At 41.5% G+C, this 18007-nt stretch overlaps 1 long non-coding RNA gene across 3 annotated transcripts in view; it reads left to right on the top strand.

The window, feature by feature from the left end:
- The window catches only part of LOC139075467 (uncharacterized), a 123135-nt gene that overhangs the window by 73430 nt on the left and 31698 nt on the right, over window positions 1-18007 (top strand). The gene's annotated exons all lie outside the window — the stretch shown is intronic.

Here is an 18007-nt window from a genome sequence, read left to right as displayed (position 1 = left end):
TCACGGAGCTTACATTCAAGTGATGGGAAGTAGTCATGTAGACAACGAAATTTCAAAATATAATACTTAGAGACAGAGATGTTTGCCAAGAAGGTAGGCATAGAAGAACATAATACATTCAAATATCTGTGAGTAGCTTGATGTGGTTGTGAAGCTGGAGAGATGTGATCATGAGAGAGAGCACTGAGAGTACAGCGGGCAGCTTTAGCATGTTCCCTTGTCAGAGATGGGAGCTATTGGAGAGTTTTGTTTTTTTTTATTTTTTGGAGGAAGATTAGCCCTGAGCTAACATCTGCTACTAATCCTCCTCTTTTTGCTGAGGAAGACTGGCCCTGAGCTAACATCCATGTCCATTTTCCTCTACTTTATATGTGGGATGCCTACCACAGCATGGTGTGCCAAGTGGTGCCACGTCCTCACCCGGGATCTGAACTGGCGAACCCGGGCCGCCAGAAGCGGAATGTGCGCACTTAACCACTGGGCCACGGGGCCTGCCCCTATTGGAGAGTTTTATTGCAGAGTGATGTGGTCACATTTGTATTTTAGAAGCATTGCTCTTACGTAATTAATCTACTTTGAGAACACGCTCGCTTGCGCTTGACTTATCTGTAGTATGTGGGTGTCCCTTTAGTCTCCTTGACTCCTTTCATCGCTGTTATTTTAAGAGTCTCAGTTACCTAATTTGAGGAAGCTTAATCAGAAGAGTCCTTGTATTAGTCATCTGAAGCTGGGGAGATCTCCCCTCTTCTAGTAGAGATTTGGAACTGTCTGGAGATGTTTTTGATTGCTATGACTTGGGGATTGCTGCTGGCATCTAGTGTATAGAAGCTTGGGGGTGCCGCTCCACATCCTACAACGCACTGGAAAGCCCAGATCCCCAAGAATCATCCGATCCAAAACGTCAATAGTGCCAACACTGAGAAACAGTGTTATACAACGATAAAATAGGAAATAAAACAATTCTCTGAAGACAAGAGGGTGTCTAGTGACTGGAAGAGAGGGGGGAGGTTTGGGACAATCTCTGTGAGAAATTCCCTGAGCATAGTCTGATAGACAACAGTTCTCAGTTACAGAATTGCCAAACTAAGTGTGCAAAAAATTTAGGTGTGTCTTAAGGACTTTATTACTAAAAGCAAAGTAGCAGGTTTTCAAATCTAATGGTCTCTTCTTTATAACGTCATTCTCACTTATTTGGATTCAGCTCTGTTTCTCTTGCGGGAGTGCCGGCGTGCAGTCAGCTTTAGTCGGGCAGTTCTTGGGCACAGGAGTGGAACTGCCAATGTGTAGCATCTATTCTGTGACAATTGTTTTATGACTTATTAATTCACTGTCTCTTTCCCCATTCCAATTAAAAAGGTGTTGTTTTTCTCTATTATTCATAGTCAAATCCAACCAACAAATATTGAATAATTCTATTCATAAACTCTGGGACTATAAATATGAATAAAACATAGAAATTCAAATCTATCAGGGAGATAGATAACTCCAAACCCTGAGTAACTGGAATAAGAGCTATTATGGATGTATAAAGGGTGTGTCAAGTGGAATGCTTATGGGGGAGACATTGCACAGAGACGAGGAGATTTTACGGGGGAAGGAGAAATGGAGTTGAAATCTGAAATATGTTTAGGATTCCAAGAGGGTCGAGGTGGGGAAGAGGATATCCTGGGGGAAGGAAACATCCTAATCAAAGGCTTGATGATGGGAGAACACAATCTTAATGCAGCCTGTGAGTTATCCGAGTTACTCAGGAGATACACCTGGAAGAATTCACAGGGCAAATGTTGCTATATGCATGTGGCCTCGCTCTCTCCTACGTTTTAAAAATCATTCGAGTCAAATATCATGACCATGTTAAGGCCTTAATCTACACTGTTAATGCATATCTATACTGTCAATCTTTAATATAGCATAATCTATGTAACATAATATAATAAACATAATCTACACAGTTAGTGCAGTATTCTACAGTTTTTCCTGTCCTTTGTAATGTGCAAAACATTTGAGTTCCATCAGCTCATTGAACTTTACCACAAATGAATCAAATTTAGCAAATGGTTACTTCTCCTCCAGTGGCAGCAGGAGTGGAGTTACCAAATCAGAAACACAGGAGGGACTCACAAGGCATTAATCAAGTATTTCTTGGCACCTTTGTTTGTCACATCAAGAGGTGTTGGCAAAAGCCCAAGAGACAATGAATATGCAGCGTTTAACTTTTTTCATTCAAATGACAAGTAATCCTATAGATGTGTCATCTGATATGGGAAAGCACGTCTTTCTCTCCCTTTCTTTCTCTTTCTCTCTCTCTCTCTGCAATCCCAAAATTTAAAGTCAAATGAGTCTGTTGAGGGTTCCTTAAAAGTGTTCATGTCTGCTATACTGGACGTATTAAAGAAGATTCCAGAAACGGTTTCTTATCTAAATAATCCGGCTCTTTCCCTGGTCTGGATACTTTTCTTGATTTTTTGTGCTTTTAGCTTTGGCTTTCTTATTTGTGTTTTCTGGATTTGGTTGAAATCTAGTGTTAATTCTTTTAAATGAGTAATCTTAATGAGATGTAAAATTTTTCTTTAATAATTACTAAACTACTAGTTTTATATTTAGATAATTACTAAAAACAGTTACAAGTTAAAAAAATAATGAATCCTTTGAGAAGTTCACACCTTAGCCAAAGTAATACAAGTTCAAGGGCTCTCCATGATTACATATTGAAATAAAGACGACATTCCATAAACAGCCAATGAGAGCGTTAATGGAGGAGAAAACAGCAAGAAACAGCATTTAGCACAAAAATAGAGCAAGGGGGCAAGAGATGGTTCATATTTCAAAACTGAGTTTCTCATTAAAGGAGATTTTTGTCTATAAATAATATTTGCAGAGGATTTTAGAGTTTGAAAAGAATATTCTTATCCTTTTGTCATGTGATTCTTTCAGTATCCTTTCAGTTACCATCAGTCTTATTTTTCTGATGGAGAAACTGGGGATCATAGAAGTTAAATAATATATTTCATTGAATCATATTTTCCTTTACCATCTTTTAAACAAGGATTCATCCTGTAATTAATGTGTTAGCAATCAGGCCTTAGTGTAATGGCAGTATTTCCTTTCATACCAGTGGTACACGTGCATCCCTGCATCTTATAATTAATGGCATCTTTGAGTCAATAAAAGGTGGGAAATTCCCCCAGTTCACATACCTTTGAGTAGTGTTTAAATTCAACTCTGACTCCAAATTGTATACTCTTTCCATGAAACTGTTGTCTCCCTCAAGATCATCTGCAAAAAATAAACCAACAAAGACTTGAGCACTGTGGATTTTGAGCTACAATTATAATGCTTACATTCAAAATGTATGAATATTATGTGCTGGACTTGTTTTTTTATGACAAAAACGTTAATGTATTCTTATCATATTTGCATTATCTATCAATCGATCTATATTTTATGTGTTTATGTGAGGAACTATTGGCCCTGAGCTAAGCTCTGTTGCCAGTCTTCCTCTTTTTGCTTGAGGAAGATTGTTGCTGAGCTAACAACTGTGTCAATCTTCCTCTATTTTATGTGGGATGCTGCCACAGCGTGGCTTGCTGAGTGGTGCTAGGTCCACGCACAGGATGCAAACATGCAAACCCACAGCTGCTATAGAGGAATGCTCAAACTTAGCTACTAGCAACTTAACCACCAGGCTGGCCTCTGCATTATCTTTATATTTTTAATTCAGTTTAACTTCATGAACATTTACCTAGATCATATTTTGTGTAGGACACACTGCGTGTTATTATGGGGTCAATGGAGCTATGTAAAATTTGAATCATGCCTTTATGGGGGAAAACAATAGAAAACAGAAATTTATACACTTTTTACTATATATGAAGCATTGTGTTAAGAACTTTTACATATTTTACCTCATTTAATGCCCATTTTGCAGATAAGTAGACTGAGGCTCAGAAAATTATAAAGCTTTTCCCGCAGTATCAGAAATAAGAATTGTTGATCTGAAATTAAAGCCAAGTCTTCTGGTTCCTCAAATCTATTCTACTTCCAATCTTTCATCAGAAAGTAAAGTATGAAAACAAATACACAATTACCTTCGTAGTTCGTAAGAAGGGGTAGACAAATTGGCTTCTTTCAGGAAGCTGGTAAAAATACTCTCTCCGTTAATCAAATAAGCATTGCCTTTATTTTGTGAGAATGCAAGCATTCTGCTGGGGATATTTCTCATGGGACAGTCTCATCTCAAAAAATGAGGTCTGAAATCAATAAAATGATCAAAGTGTTGGCAAAGGAGGGGAGAGAAGGTCCAGCGATTTTATTTTTTCATAACAACACCAGGTAACCAGAAATTTTAAATTTGCTTGTGAGTTCTCTTCATTTCATAAAAATAGTTCTATCCAAAGAGAGCAAGAAAATACATTTCTTCAATTCTAACCCTGAGCTAAGCACTGTCTGTTTAGCATCACCTTTTATTCCCACGACAACCCTGAGAGTTATTTAACTCCTATTGTGTATGTGTAAATATCCACAGGTATTCTGAGATGTTAACTAGCTTGCCCAAGGTCAACTGTGTTTCATTCTAGAACACATAACTTTCTCCTCCATCACATTGCTAAAAAGCATTTTTTTGCAGGTGGGGGGATTATTGAGAGCCCAAAATATATATACATTGACCAATAGATGAACAATTGGAGGCTAGAGACTGCCATCCTGCTACCAAGGTTAGCAACTTAGTTAAGCCATTGGAGTTTCTGTCTGGGTTCTAACAGGGTGGAACAAAGTGAATGTGTATTAATAGTAATCATACATCTAATTAGGCCTTATTATTTTTAAAACGTTTTTTACTATACTGTCATTTATCTTCACAATAATCCATTAATAATGATTATTGTTGATCCTGTTATTATTATTTTTCAGGAGATGAACAGTGAATGCATAGAATTCACTTGGACCACTCAAGGTCACAAGATATTAAGTAGTGAAATTTAGATGTTTAGGTCTCATTTTTTGAACTCTTTCCTGGCTTTATTCTGAATTTCAAAACGAGAAACAGTATTTTTCTTGGGCCCAAATGTGGACAGATGGTGGGGTTACTTCCCTGGTATGTTAAGAAGGTTGATAATGAAAGAATTCAATCAGAGATTTTGGCCTTTTGAAAGCCAAGAAGTGATGGATACATGTATGTTTTCTATAAAGCTGTACAAGGCAACTCCCGGGAGGTGATCTGGAGAAACACAGTCTGTATGAGTGAGACAGCCGTTAGCAAAAGTTCTCAAAGATGGCGAAGCTGCAGTTTGAGAGGTGGAGACATTCTCAACGTCAGAAAGCTAGCTGTCAACAAAAGGAATGGTGTATTGTGGCTGGCTATCTCCGCACCCTTTTCTTGTCATTGAAGAAGGAAAGCACAGTGAGTCATTAAGATGCTAAGCGCTAAAGTAAAACTATTCTCAACTCCCAGCTCCTCCATTTAATAGCTCTGTGACCTTGGGCAACTTACTTAACATCTCTGTGCTTCGGATTCATGATATAACCGTGGAGATCACAATCTTACTTGTCTCAGAGATTTATCCTGAGAATTAAATGCAGCAGTACGTACGAAGTGCTTCGCACAGTCCCTGTACGGAGTCAGGTCAAGAAGGCTGGCCATTACTGTTCAACTTGCCATAGCCTCGATTTCCCTATCTGTAAAATGAGAATTGATTTAATATTCTGACAAGGTCTTAATAAGAAGTACCTGAGAAATAATATGAAAGAGCATCACATGACAGGAACTTAACAGTGTTTGCAGGTAATCTGGCTGCCACAGATTCAGAAACGCTATAAAAAAAGGGAAACAGCCAGTGTGCGCCTTCTCTCAACAAGCATGCGCTAGATGCCTTTCTCACATCAGGCATCATTTTTGTACTGGAGTCACTAAGACAAATAAGACACAGATTCTGGTCCCCAGGGGCTCACAGAGAGTGAGCAACACAGACATGAGAAGAAATATTTCTCAAATGCAGTGACGGTTTTCGTGGAGATTTAAGAGAACAGACTGTGCCTGGAAGCCTTCCAGCATCAATTTTCATTATGAACTTATTTTAACTTAATAAAAGGGAAGATTAGCTTTCCTCTACCTAACTTCCTCTATCTAGCTCTACTCCAGGGCAGCGTGACGGAGGGGGAGTGTTGCACTGGAGACCAGGTGACCTCACCTTAGCCTTGGCTTGCTGTGTGGCCAGGGAACTTGCTTCATTTGTTTACGTTTCAAACTCCTCGTCAGCGGCAGAAATTGTGACTGAGCACTGGCGGGCCAGAACCAGTGCTGGCGCTGCAGGCAGACAGAAGACAGAAGGACGCCTTTGGAGGAGTTGACTACTTTGCCCGCAAGATCAGACTTAAACACAAGAACCAGTTCACGGACGGTATAAGACACCATACCATCTCATATTGGACCGTGGAGGTCACAGCATCACTTTCCGGAGCAGTTCAGAGTTGAGAACTAGAGTCTGGGACAGAATTATTCCAGGTTCCTAGGAAGATGGCTCTAGGGAATTCTTCCCTTGGCGTGAACTTGAACCTTAAGTTTCTGATTCAAAGATGAATAATAATCTCCCCTTCTTTCAAGAACTAGTAAATTTTATCTATCCCACTCTCATGGGTTTTGTCACTTTCCAAAGTGAATTAGATTTATTTGTGAGGATTTTTTAAAAATTCTCTTAGTAGCCTGAAAGCTCCTTAAAGGCAGGGCATGTTTCAGTTATTTTTGTTGCTCCAGCGCATAGCAAGTTAGTGCCTGCTCATAACACGGGCTGGTTAAATGTTTGTTAACTAATGAAATAAGGAAGAAATGGAGTGATACCTGAGTGTGGGACCACCTCCTGAATGTCCATCAGCAGGTGTTTAATTAATGACAGTGATATCTGATGGCCAAAACCACGAATAAATGGCCCAGGATTTTATCCAAGTGTCGCATATCCAAACTGGGTGGAATAAGACTACCTCCAGCGCCTGTGACCCTGGCAATGAGAAGCCCGAGCCCCTGCCCAGGCTCCTTCAACCTGCCCTGTTTCTACCTGCTTTCCTCCAAATTTAGCTCTACAGTGTTTGCCCCTGGAAACAAACGTGCCTTCTTTGCTATCATTGTGGGTCATCTGTTTCTCTCTAAATGAGTCCAAGAGAGAGAAGGAGCCACTAGGCAGGAGGCAGGCGGCCAGAATGGCTGAAACTTCCGTAGAGAGGGGCGCTATGGCGGGAAATGAGAATGGGTCCTTCTCCCAGTCCCTGCACACCCACTCTCACTTTTGTCCTCCTTGCACTGGCTGCCGGGGTGACTGACTTTCAGGGCTGCATTAGCAGGACTCCCATGCCCCCTGGACTCCAGGAGGGTGCACTTGATGGTCTTCCCTAGCTGGGGACTGGATGGGGAGAGGGAAATCTTAGCTCCAGCCCTGTAAGCTCGCCTCAGGTGGCTGTTCCCGAGTGAAGGTCATAAGCCTTTCCAAGCATCTTGTTCTACAGATCTTTGTTTGCTTGCAGCTCTGGTGGCTGTTTTCTCCCGGCATCCCACCCCTCAGGCCGGGAGTGTCAATAGCTCAGGTGGTAAGAGGCTCCTTACTCCTACCCTGCCCCAAACCTCTGTAACTAGTCTCTTTGTAAATACAACTTTCCGACTTCTCCTATGTGGGGTATGTTTCCTGTTGGAGCCCCAGCTGACACAGATCCATAGATCAGAACCTAGTCGCCGGGCACAGAGTTGTTTTGTTTTTACTTTCTCCTCCTCCTCTTCTCTACAATTTCAGATGTATCTTCTCTGCTGTGTGATCTTTGACAAGATATTTCATCTGCTTAAAGCCTCAAGTTTCTCATTTCCAGAGTGGAACTAAGAACTTGATTACTGTAGACATCAAATGAGGTAATGCATGTAAAATACTTGGTACGGGCCCTGAAAAATAGGAGATATTGGACACATTTCAGCTTAAAAAAGGTGTGATCTTGAAGCTCCTCGATCTTTTCACTTTAGTAATGAACGAAAATATGCATCATTCTGCGCCCTGAGTGGGATTTTAGAGCAAAAGACAAAAATGAGAGGAAGTATTTTATTTGCTTAAAACAAACCATTTAAGAATCACTCCGTGTGAGTAATATGAGCCTCACGACCCTTCCCCCCGCCTCCTCTGCCCCCATGGATTCTGGAAACAACAGAAGAATCGTTCTGTTCAAAGGTTTCTCTGAACTATACCATTCGGGCAGGTTTTATGAGAGATTATATAGCTCTGTAAAGACCTTGATCAAACCTGACAACAGGACCACAGATAACATCGTTGTCAGTTTACTCAATTGAGTTATCTGAAAAATATGGGATTTAATTAGAGTCTATTTTCTGTTCTTTATAAACGTGAGTGGAGAAAGACGCCTGCCAGCCGACCCAGAACAAAGGCCACACTCTGCGCAGAGCAGCCTCTCATCCTTCCCAAGGCCAAGTAATTAGACGTTGTTAGGACGGTAATATCTGAGGCAAAGAAGAAAAAGGCTGAAACTTCTTAAAAATGTGAATTATCTTCTTGCCTGAAAGGAGCACAGAGAGGAATTCCACTGTGCTTCTCTGAGAGCCAAGGCTGCATTAGAAGATTACTCCAATATTATTCAGGATGAAAGGAAAGACAACTGTGGTTTTGAAAGCATGAGGCCTAGTAGGTGTCTGTGTGAGCAAGAAAGTACAAAGACGATCATCTGGAAAGGAAGCCATTTCTAGAAAAGAGAATTTGATTTTCTTGTCTCCTGTTTGCCTGAATCTGAGTGACTTAAGAGCAGAGACTAGATTTGGCGATGGACGTCTCCAGTCTTGGTCCACAGCAAATGGCGCCCCAGGGGTCCAGAGGATTATAATGAAAAATGAAGGAAAATGCTTTTTTGTTTGTTTGTTTTAAATTTTCTGAATTAGAGTCAGGATGGTCAATTTTCTTGATTTCTTAGAAAGTTGACTGCCAGTGTTGGTCCGTGGGGTAGGACCTGAATATTTTGATGTAATACTGAAATTAGGGTCCTCTGATGGAATGTGTCCTTAGAACATTTAATCAAGAACCATGCCATTTTTTTCTGGCTGATTTAAAATCCTAGTTTCTGCTAAGAGGATAAAACAGCAGTAACTTGTGGTGGGTGAGGTTGGGGGAGGGCGAGAGGATTAAAAATCGTGACTTTTTGTATGTAAATTGCACTATTACCCAAAGAAGGCACCGCCATTTTTTCCTGTCCTTTGTCCGTTCACCTGGTCCTACGATCTGTGTGGGAGGAACTCTCAGGACCTCAGTTCTCATTCCTGTCTGTGCACAGTAGCATCCACCACGTAGGTATTGGGTTTTTCTAGACGGGCATCTGATTCACCTTCTGGTAGTGTAATTTGGCGTTAGACCAGAAAAAGGCCATTCTGTTCTTTAGGAGCAGGATGGTAACTAGGTGTTAATCCCAAATCTGGTTTTCTCTACATCTTACACTGCTTCATAGGCACTTGGTCTTACCACTTTGTTAAGTCTGAGAGCCTTGTGCCCCTCGTGCTCACCCAGCTGATCACCAGATACTTCTTCTAAACAAACCGGAAAGTCATTCTTCCTGACGTGCAGCCTTTCAAAGCTGTGCCCCGGCCTTCCTGCGGCAGGCGTGCAAGTTTCAGAGCTCTACCTGAGGGGTGGGAAGCAAATTGTTCATGCCAGAGTGTTGTGCTTTTTCTTGCTCATCGTCCGTTTTTCTGACAGAATTTTTGACTCCACTTCACAACTCCATTCCAAGACAGTGACGGGAAAAAAGCCATCGTGAGAGGAATGTGAGGGGCAACCACCAGGCGCCTGGCGATGGAGTAGTGGAAGCATTAAGCCATGTCAGTAGCTGTTATGCCCAGAATGTGGTTTGACATCCCAGGAAGCAAAGGTTATCATTCCAGAGTTATCCATAAACAACAGCTTTCTCCTCCACGAAAACCCCAAGAACGGATTCCATTTCTTAAAGCGTCACTTAGACTTTTTTGAAAATAAAAAAGAGAGGTTGTAGAAGGACCTGGCATTTATTGAGTGAGTACCACACATTGCACGCTGTTATGGTATCTTGTGCATGTGGATGAGATTCACACTAGACTGCCACCAAGGTGCTGGCCCTCTGTGGAAGGTCATGAACAACGGGGGGACCCAACTCCAGAGCGTCCGTTTGCCCCAAGGTTTAGCTTCCCTTCAAAATCACTTGTTCATGAGCCGGCCCCAGAGCTCTCTGGTACTCATTTGTGTATTTCGTTAGGTCATATAACCATCATTTGTTAGAAGGTTGGTTTTTGAGCAGTTCATTCTTCCATACTGGTAGCAGACACTAAATAATGAAAAGAGCAAGCAAATAATCAAAGCTAATAAAACCCTTTCAAAAATAATTGAAGATATAAATGATGTTCACCAGAGCCACCATCCTCCTTATTTATGGCTCTAGGTACAAACATCTCCACATCGTAAAGCTTTCTCTCGGCAGACTCCCCAGTGATGTGGCTGGGGCAGTGCCCTTCTTAGGTTAACACTTGTGGGCACCATTTAATCTGCTGCTCAGAGCATAGACCAGTTGGCCATTCTTGGCTCTCACATCTAAGTCACGATCCTCACAGAGCAGAGAAGGCATGCGCAGCCTGGAAGGTGGGAGCCCCACCCTTTCACGGGTCAAATCCTAGTTGGAGAAGGAGAAGGAAAACAAATGAGGTTACAGAGGATTTCATGTCAGAAGGGGAGGGATTCTGCTGAATTGTGAAGAAGAATGTCATTTGGTGGCCTTGGGGACACAGCTCACATCCCATCTCCACCAGGGAGCCTCTTGGACCATGGGTAAATTGTTCACTGCATCGACTCATGCTTTCTCTCATGTGAAACAAATGATGTTTTCAAACTTTCCGAAAGGATTTTAAATTCTTTCAAACTTACAAAAAAATTCGCAAGAATAAAAGGTGAGAGTATAAAGAACACTTGTGTACTCTTAACCTAGATTTCGCTATTTTGAATATTTTACCCCATTCATGTGTTCTTTCTCTCTCTCTGTCTGTATATATAGGCATACATATATGTATATATACACACATACATATATACACACATGTATGATTTTTTTCCGAATCATCTGAGAATAAGTTGAATGCATCGTAACTCTTTATCCCTAAATGATTCAGTGTACATTTCACATACATATTCACCTTACAGTTACAAGCTTCAGTAAAATTAGCATTGATGGAATACTTGTCGCGTAACATCATTTTTATTCCAATTTTGTCAGTTGACTTAATATTGTCCTTTTTATCGCTTTTTTTCCTAGCAGCACAATATCCAGTCTAGGACTTCCTATTACATTTGCTTATTTTGTCTTTTACATTTCTTTTAATCTGGAACATTTCCATAGCCTTTCTTTGTCTTGTATGACATTGACATTTTTGGGGAATATGGCACCTTTTAATACTACATTTCTCAGTTGGGGTTTGCCCGGTGTATCTTCATGATAACGTTCAGCTTCCACTGTCTGGGTCATAATACGGCATGGGTGAGGTTGTGTCCTTCTCAGGGCGTTAGATTTGGATGCATGCTAGATCCACATCGTTGAGCTCCAGGTCAAAGAATTTTCTCCTTTCTCTGGCAATATAGTTCATAATTTTACTTTGCAACTAATAAACCAATCTGTGGGAAGACACTTTAAGACTATGCAAACACTCTGTTCTTCATCAAGACATCCCCTCCATTCAGAATCAATTGATGATTCTTTTGTGAATCAATACTTACTGTGATGTTTGAGAAATGATGAGTTTTCCAACCGCGGTACTATTTTCACATTTACTGCTTGGCATTCAAAGTTCTACTGGAAGCAAGAACCCACTCTTAGCCCCCAGTTACTTATTTATTATTGGTAAGAACTAATGAATTTATAATTATTAGTGTTTAATTATTTTGATGACCTTCAAGCTGGCTCCTGAGTCTTTGTGACATGTCCTCATCTTTGTTTTGAACACGTCACTACTTTCTGGTGTAAAAGGATGTTCCAGGCTCATAACATCCATTCTACCTTCACCCTGGAATCATCATGAAATGAAGAACTTTTAAAAACATCGTCTCCATTGTTTTTCCGGGAATTCTGTTACCAAAACGGCCTACGTTATATGAAACTGAAGATCTTTAGATTTAGGACCACATTTGTAGGGTTTGGTTCATTTTTAGCTTTAGGAAAATGCAATTATCTAACCGTTCTCTGACTGCTTCCTATATACTGGAACACACCTTTATTATTCCATTAAGAGCACAATCAACTGGTTCACGTTTCCAAAGTTTCTGTCTGTGTCATTGCATAAAGTTTAAGGAAATAACAAGACTTTATCACCAAGATTTGAAAGACATGAAACTTAAAAATCAGATACAGTTATTTGAAGTTTAATTCAGACAAACTCTTTATCTGTGCGAGTCGGGCAGACACGGGCAGGAGGGGAGGACCTCGCTGGACATGCTGAGTGCGCCAGTGCAACAATGAGCAGCCTCACGTGTGTGTTTGATGTTGGTCCTTGCACTGACCTTCCTGTAAAATTCAAAGATATCTGGAAAACCACAAGAGCTTAGACCCGTTGTCTCATTAATTGCAAAACCTGCTCTTCATGTTCTGAGGCTCGTCTCTTGGTAAAACCAACACATGCTTTACATAGACTGTATGGCAAAGGAAAAAGAAATGCCACGTGACATAGCTTTGTAGCCCCTCTTGTGGTTCCACCAGGAGAGGACGTGATGGTGGGTGAAGGACAAGTGAGTCTAAATTAAATGCTGAATTTCACAATCCCTCAAATGTGCCCAGAGCAAGATTCTAGCATACTCTGGTCACTGAATTAAATTAAACTTTCTCTCCACACAGCACTGTACTTGCTTTGCAATTATTTTAACCCATGTTTTAGACACGTTATGGATATGTTGTAGCCAGATACAAGTTAGCTTATAAAATAAAGAGATAGCTATTTTCCAAACTGTGTCTAGACTAAATTGTCATAAGCAAATTTTGTTAGAAAGTTCAAAAAAAAAAAAATATATATATATATATTTAGAACCTAACTTTGTTTTACATTTTAAATCTGCTTCTTTCTTTTGACAAGTTCCCGTGTACTCACCTACACCCCTGTATGATTATTCAAGTCACAGGATTCCCTAATATTTACCAGTAAACATCTAAGGCATGTCTTCACACCCACACTGCAGCCACCAAACAAGACTCTAGATGTAAAGTCTCCAGGTAGAACTTTGCTTTACAGCACGTAAAGTGAGTACATCCGTATCAAGTGTGACCCTGACTTATTGCTGGTTATCACCCCACAAGGGCAATAGTATAAGATAGAAGCTCTCTTGTGTGTCTCAATTTTTTGTCCTGGGTATTTTTAATGAACTCATATAACAATACACTAGCCATACTTATCACAGCCCAGGTCTGGAAAAGCCCCTTCCTGTGGTTTAAAACCGGTTTGTCCTAGACAAAATTTGCTTTCCTCTTGTCACGTTACAACTCAAATGAATCAACAAGCCCCCTCACCCTTGATCTGTCTGTCACCCCTCACAGCGATGCTCTCAGAACTAAACAGTCAACCGTTCAGTGGGTTTCTTTCTTCGTCTCCCCCCATTTCATTAATATTTCGTCTCTAAAACTGGACCACCAGAAACCATGGTCAAAGAGCAGTGCAATTTTGGGGAAATAGATCTTCAGTGTTTGACTCACTTAAAAGGACAGCCTTGATGGAAAGAAGCAGGGAAGACCTGTGCTATAGCTCGAACGCTGCCCGCTGCCTCCGGGGCTCAGCTTCATTTGTCTTTGGCTAATGGGTCTGTGAATCGTTTTTGTTCTCTTCCATTTTTTTAAACAACCATTTTTAAAAATGCACGCGTGTAGGGGCGGGGAGGACTGAACAAATGAGAAACAGACTCTGAATTCTTGTCCCGACCCTTCTCAGCTCCCTTCTTTCCATCTGCTCTTTTCAATCTGGCTGTGTGGAGGTGGGGTGCTCTCTGATCACACCATCTCGCTCCATAATAGGACCACATTTTACACCACACCACTGCCTGGCAGGTGGCAATGAGGTCATGTTTGAAGAGTGGGCAAGGTGGGAAACTTGCAAATAATGTGAGAAAAGGCTCTGCGGTGACTTGTGCTCTAAAGAGATGCAGTGGTTTGAGATGCTGGCATCTTTGAATCTCGCCCCTCGGAGGCTGCAGAGAGATTTTGATGTTATTAAAGCACATGTTCCACAATGCCACTGGGGCACCACCATCCGATTTGTGCCTCATATTCGAGGAGCAATTCTTTTCACTGCTTTTGTACGACTCTGCATGTCGTGGCATCAGTCAGAGAACCCGTGTCTGTATACATTATGCATGTATGAGTTCATGCCCACGTGGTATTCAGGAGGCTCCTGGATGGATGGGATGTCTGTGTGCCTTTGTGGGACATGACGGGGAAGGGTGAAGGGAGGGGGCTGAGCGAAGGCTGGGATCTCAAGGTTTCTGTGAATAGTAACACCCAAAATGAGGATAAATATGGAGGTAGAGGAGCTCTGGGGAAAAGTAAGAATCTTATAAGACTAGAAGCCCGACCTAAGCTAAGTCACTTTTCCTTTCAGCTTTTCCCCTCCCTTGTCTCTCTGCTCCCATTCTTAGTCCTCCTGGCTGTACTTCTCTCTTGCCCATCCCTGCCACTCTGGCAGGCTGCTGATCTCCTGTCACGAAGCGTGTATGTAACAGGACGCTTGCCCGTTCTATTAGGGAAGCTTTAAATTCAAGTTTTGGTGGATGATGAGAAAAGGTGTCAGACAGTAAAGCAGATGCTGTGGTGGACAGACGATGAATCCCCCGATACACCTTAGTTTCGTGCTGACATTCTGGCTGGAGACAGAATGAGGACTTAAAATCTAGCATAGGAAGGAAACATTAACAAATGCATATAATAATATGAGTCAAAAAAAATAGCTGTTGAAGAGGAAATCAAAAATAACTGTTGACCACAACTTTGGAATCCTGAGTATCTATTAAAAATTCCCAAATGTGTGTAATATACAAACGATATGCAACAATAGCTACTCCAAGACTTGATGAGATGGGCTTCCTGGTTGGAATAAGACAGTGGAAGGGAATAAATGGTCCGAGATGAGTAATCTTGCTGGTAGGAGAGGTCAGCCATGTGGGCCCGAGAAAGGGCAGCTCCACACGGCAAAATCAGCATGTTCTTCCCCAGAGAAACTGGGCAAACAAGAGGTGAAGGAAAGCCAGAGATTGGATGACACACAACGTTAATCTGTGGAAAAACAATGTGAAAATGGACAATTAAGTAGAAGATGTGTAAAGGAGAAAAGAAAGTGTTAGTTCACTAGGAGAAAACGGCTTTTCTAAGAATGCACTAAACTAACGTCAGGAACTGCATTAGCAACTAGAAGAAGCATGAGTGTGGGGCAGTGCTCAGATGCGGACTTGTGCACATGTGGTGCCCCTTGATTCAGCAAGACATTTAGAACACTCTTTCACGCTTGTGGATAAATTGGGAAAATACAAACTGAAGCAATAGTCATTTGGATCTGTATCTGATTGTAAAATCGTCTTCTGGATATTTTTGTTAGTGGATTTCTGTCCACCTGATGACAAAGTTCTCCAGGAGTGGGTCCCGGGCCCTAGCATTCATTCGCCCCGTTCAAAATGTTCATCAGTGAAGTTGACAATGCCATGTTTTAGGTTTATTTCTAGGGGTGAAAAAGCCCCATACATTTCCTGGTGTCTTTAAAGCTTATCATTGTCATGTGATACAACTCATCGTGCCCTCAAAGTTTGCTTTCCTTTGTTTCCCCCGACTTCGTGGAGTTAGGTGCCAGTCCAGTGGCTGAGACACCGTGCAGCGCTCCCCTGGGCTCCCCCAGAGCCTCCCTCCACCGGCCCCCCGACCTGTTGAACCCTGTTCTGTTCATACTTCATAAATGTTTAACCAGCACACTCAGTTCTTTTACACGGTGGGAGAAGATCAACCCTTAGTATTTCCCAGCTGGTAATCTGGTGGAGTTGCATCCTCACAAAGCAACACGCTCTTGTAGAAATCCCATTCAGCTTCACTGACGATCCATAGGCCCACAGGGAGGCCCCCAGGACCTGCCTGAAATGACCCCCTGGCCCAGCCGCGGGGCCTTTTTGCCTTGCACAATCTTGCTTGTGTTGACTCTGCTTCTCATTGTTGGTGCCTCTTCTGCTGTGAACGGGACCACCAGCACCAACCCCGCCTCTGCGTCACCATGTGCTTTGTCCTGGCCCTCACCTGTACTGAGCTCTGCCCCTCTGCTCCTCTTCCATTTCTCAGCAATTCTTCTCTATGACTCGAGGAATGGCCTTCGGAGTCATCAGTGAGAGCACCTCCTTCCAGGACTAACCTTCAGCCTGTGGGCTCCAGCTTCTCACGCAGGCAGAAAAGAGAGGGGTTTCTCCCTCTGTTTTCCCTAAACCACAGTGGTCTTGCTCCCATTTGAGAAAGCAAGCATTGACACACAGGCCAGAGTTTTAAAATTTTATTTATTGCTTTTTAATTTCCAGCTCCATCATGTCCAAGTTTACACACACACATTTTTTACAGACAAATCCACCTGTCCAGCTTGGAAGAGATAACCTAGTGAGTGGTTGAGCACACTCCTTTCAGAGGTAGGATGCAGTATTTGATACCCTATCTCGTCCCTTTGTCACTCATATATCCTTAAGCAAGTTAAACATTTTTCTGCCCCAGTTTTATCATCTGTAAAGTGGGGATAGTAATTCCCACTTCTCATGCCTTTGTTGTGGAGTTTAAAGTCACTTAGTTCGTGTGAAGCACTTAAAACAGTAACTGGCACATCATAGGCATTTAGTTTGTTATATATTAGTCATATATGTATTAGTTATATATTAACTCTTAGTACTATAATCCCATCCTCGACATGGCTATTAAAAGAGAATAAACTTAGAAATCAACAGGGGTCAAAACATTTTGGCTAATGTCAACTGAGTATTGGTCATGTGTCAGGCACTGTGCTGGGCACTTTATGTGGATTAGATTATCCAAGTTTAAACTGTATCTCTCTGAGTTATTAGCTGTGTAACATTAGGAAAATTACCTATATTCTATAAGTAGTTTTTTCATCTACAAAATGGCATAAAATATCTCTTTGAATTGCAACAATTTAAGTGAGGCAATGTAAAGTGCTAGGCAAAAGTACGCACTATGTGATGATTATAGTTATTGTTACTGTTGTAACTATTACCATTGTTATTATTATTATAGTTGAAAGGAATTTATTTTCTTACGAGTGAGGAGAGGTTGTGCTGATGCACAGGCAGCCACAGCCCCCTGCGGTAGTGATCTGTGTGTGGTTCGCTTCTCATCCTCTCCAGGGCTGGGGGAATCTTGCTCTTTACTCCGGCAGGCACATTTAGTCAGTCTGTAGGTGAAACAGCAGCAGAAATAAGAGAACTTAGCCTTTCTTTTAAAACACCACCATCGTTTCAATACATGGAGCAGTCTTAATGTTTCCAAACCGTGGATAACCTTCAATTTTTGAATTAGATAGCTGAAGAAATTAAATTTAAGTACAGTTAATTCACATTAATAATAGAGAGAAGAGAAAAAAGGAAAACAAGCAAAAAACAATGTCCTGCAAACCTTGCTGGTCCTCGATGATGTAACATGGCTTTTCCACGGAAGCAGCTGTGACACAGATGAGTGTTTTCCTCAGCTCTGCCCCTTTCCCAGCTCTATAGAACCGTGGCCTGTAAAGGACTACATTTGAAGAGTAGGCCCTCGTTCTTTTGTTGTTGTTGTTATTTATTTATTTATTTCTTCCAGGAACAATATAAGGGTCTCCAATTAGTTGCAGGTGCAAATATTATGCATGCAATTAATTGTCTTCAAATGGTTAATTATGGGCAGAATTGGCTAATTCAGGGTGCAATTAACTACTTGCCACTTATTCTGAGAATGCCCGTAGACAATTGTGTCTGCAATT

This window comes from Equus przewalskii, chromosome 14 (genome assembly GCF_037783145.1).
Source record: "Equus przewalskii isolate Varuska chromosome 14, EquPr2, whole genome shotgun sequence".
NCBI classification, from domain to species: domain Eukaryota; kingdom Metazoa; phylum Chordata; class Mammalia; order Perissodactyla; family Equidae; genus Equus; species Equus przewalskii.
This window is presented reverse-complemented; position numbering and strand designations above follow the sequence as displayed.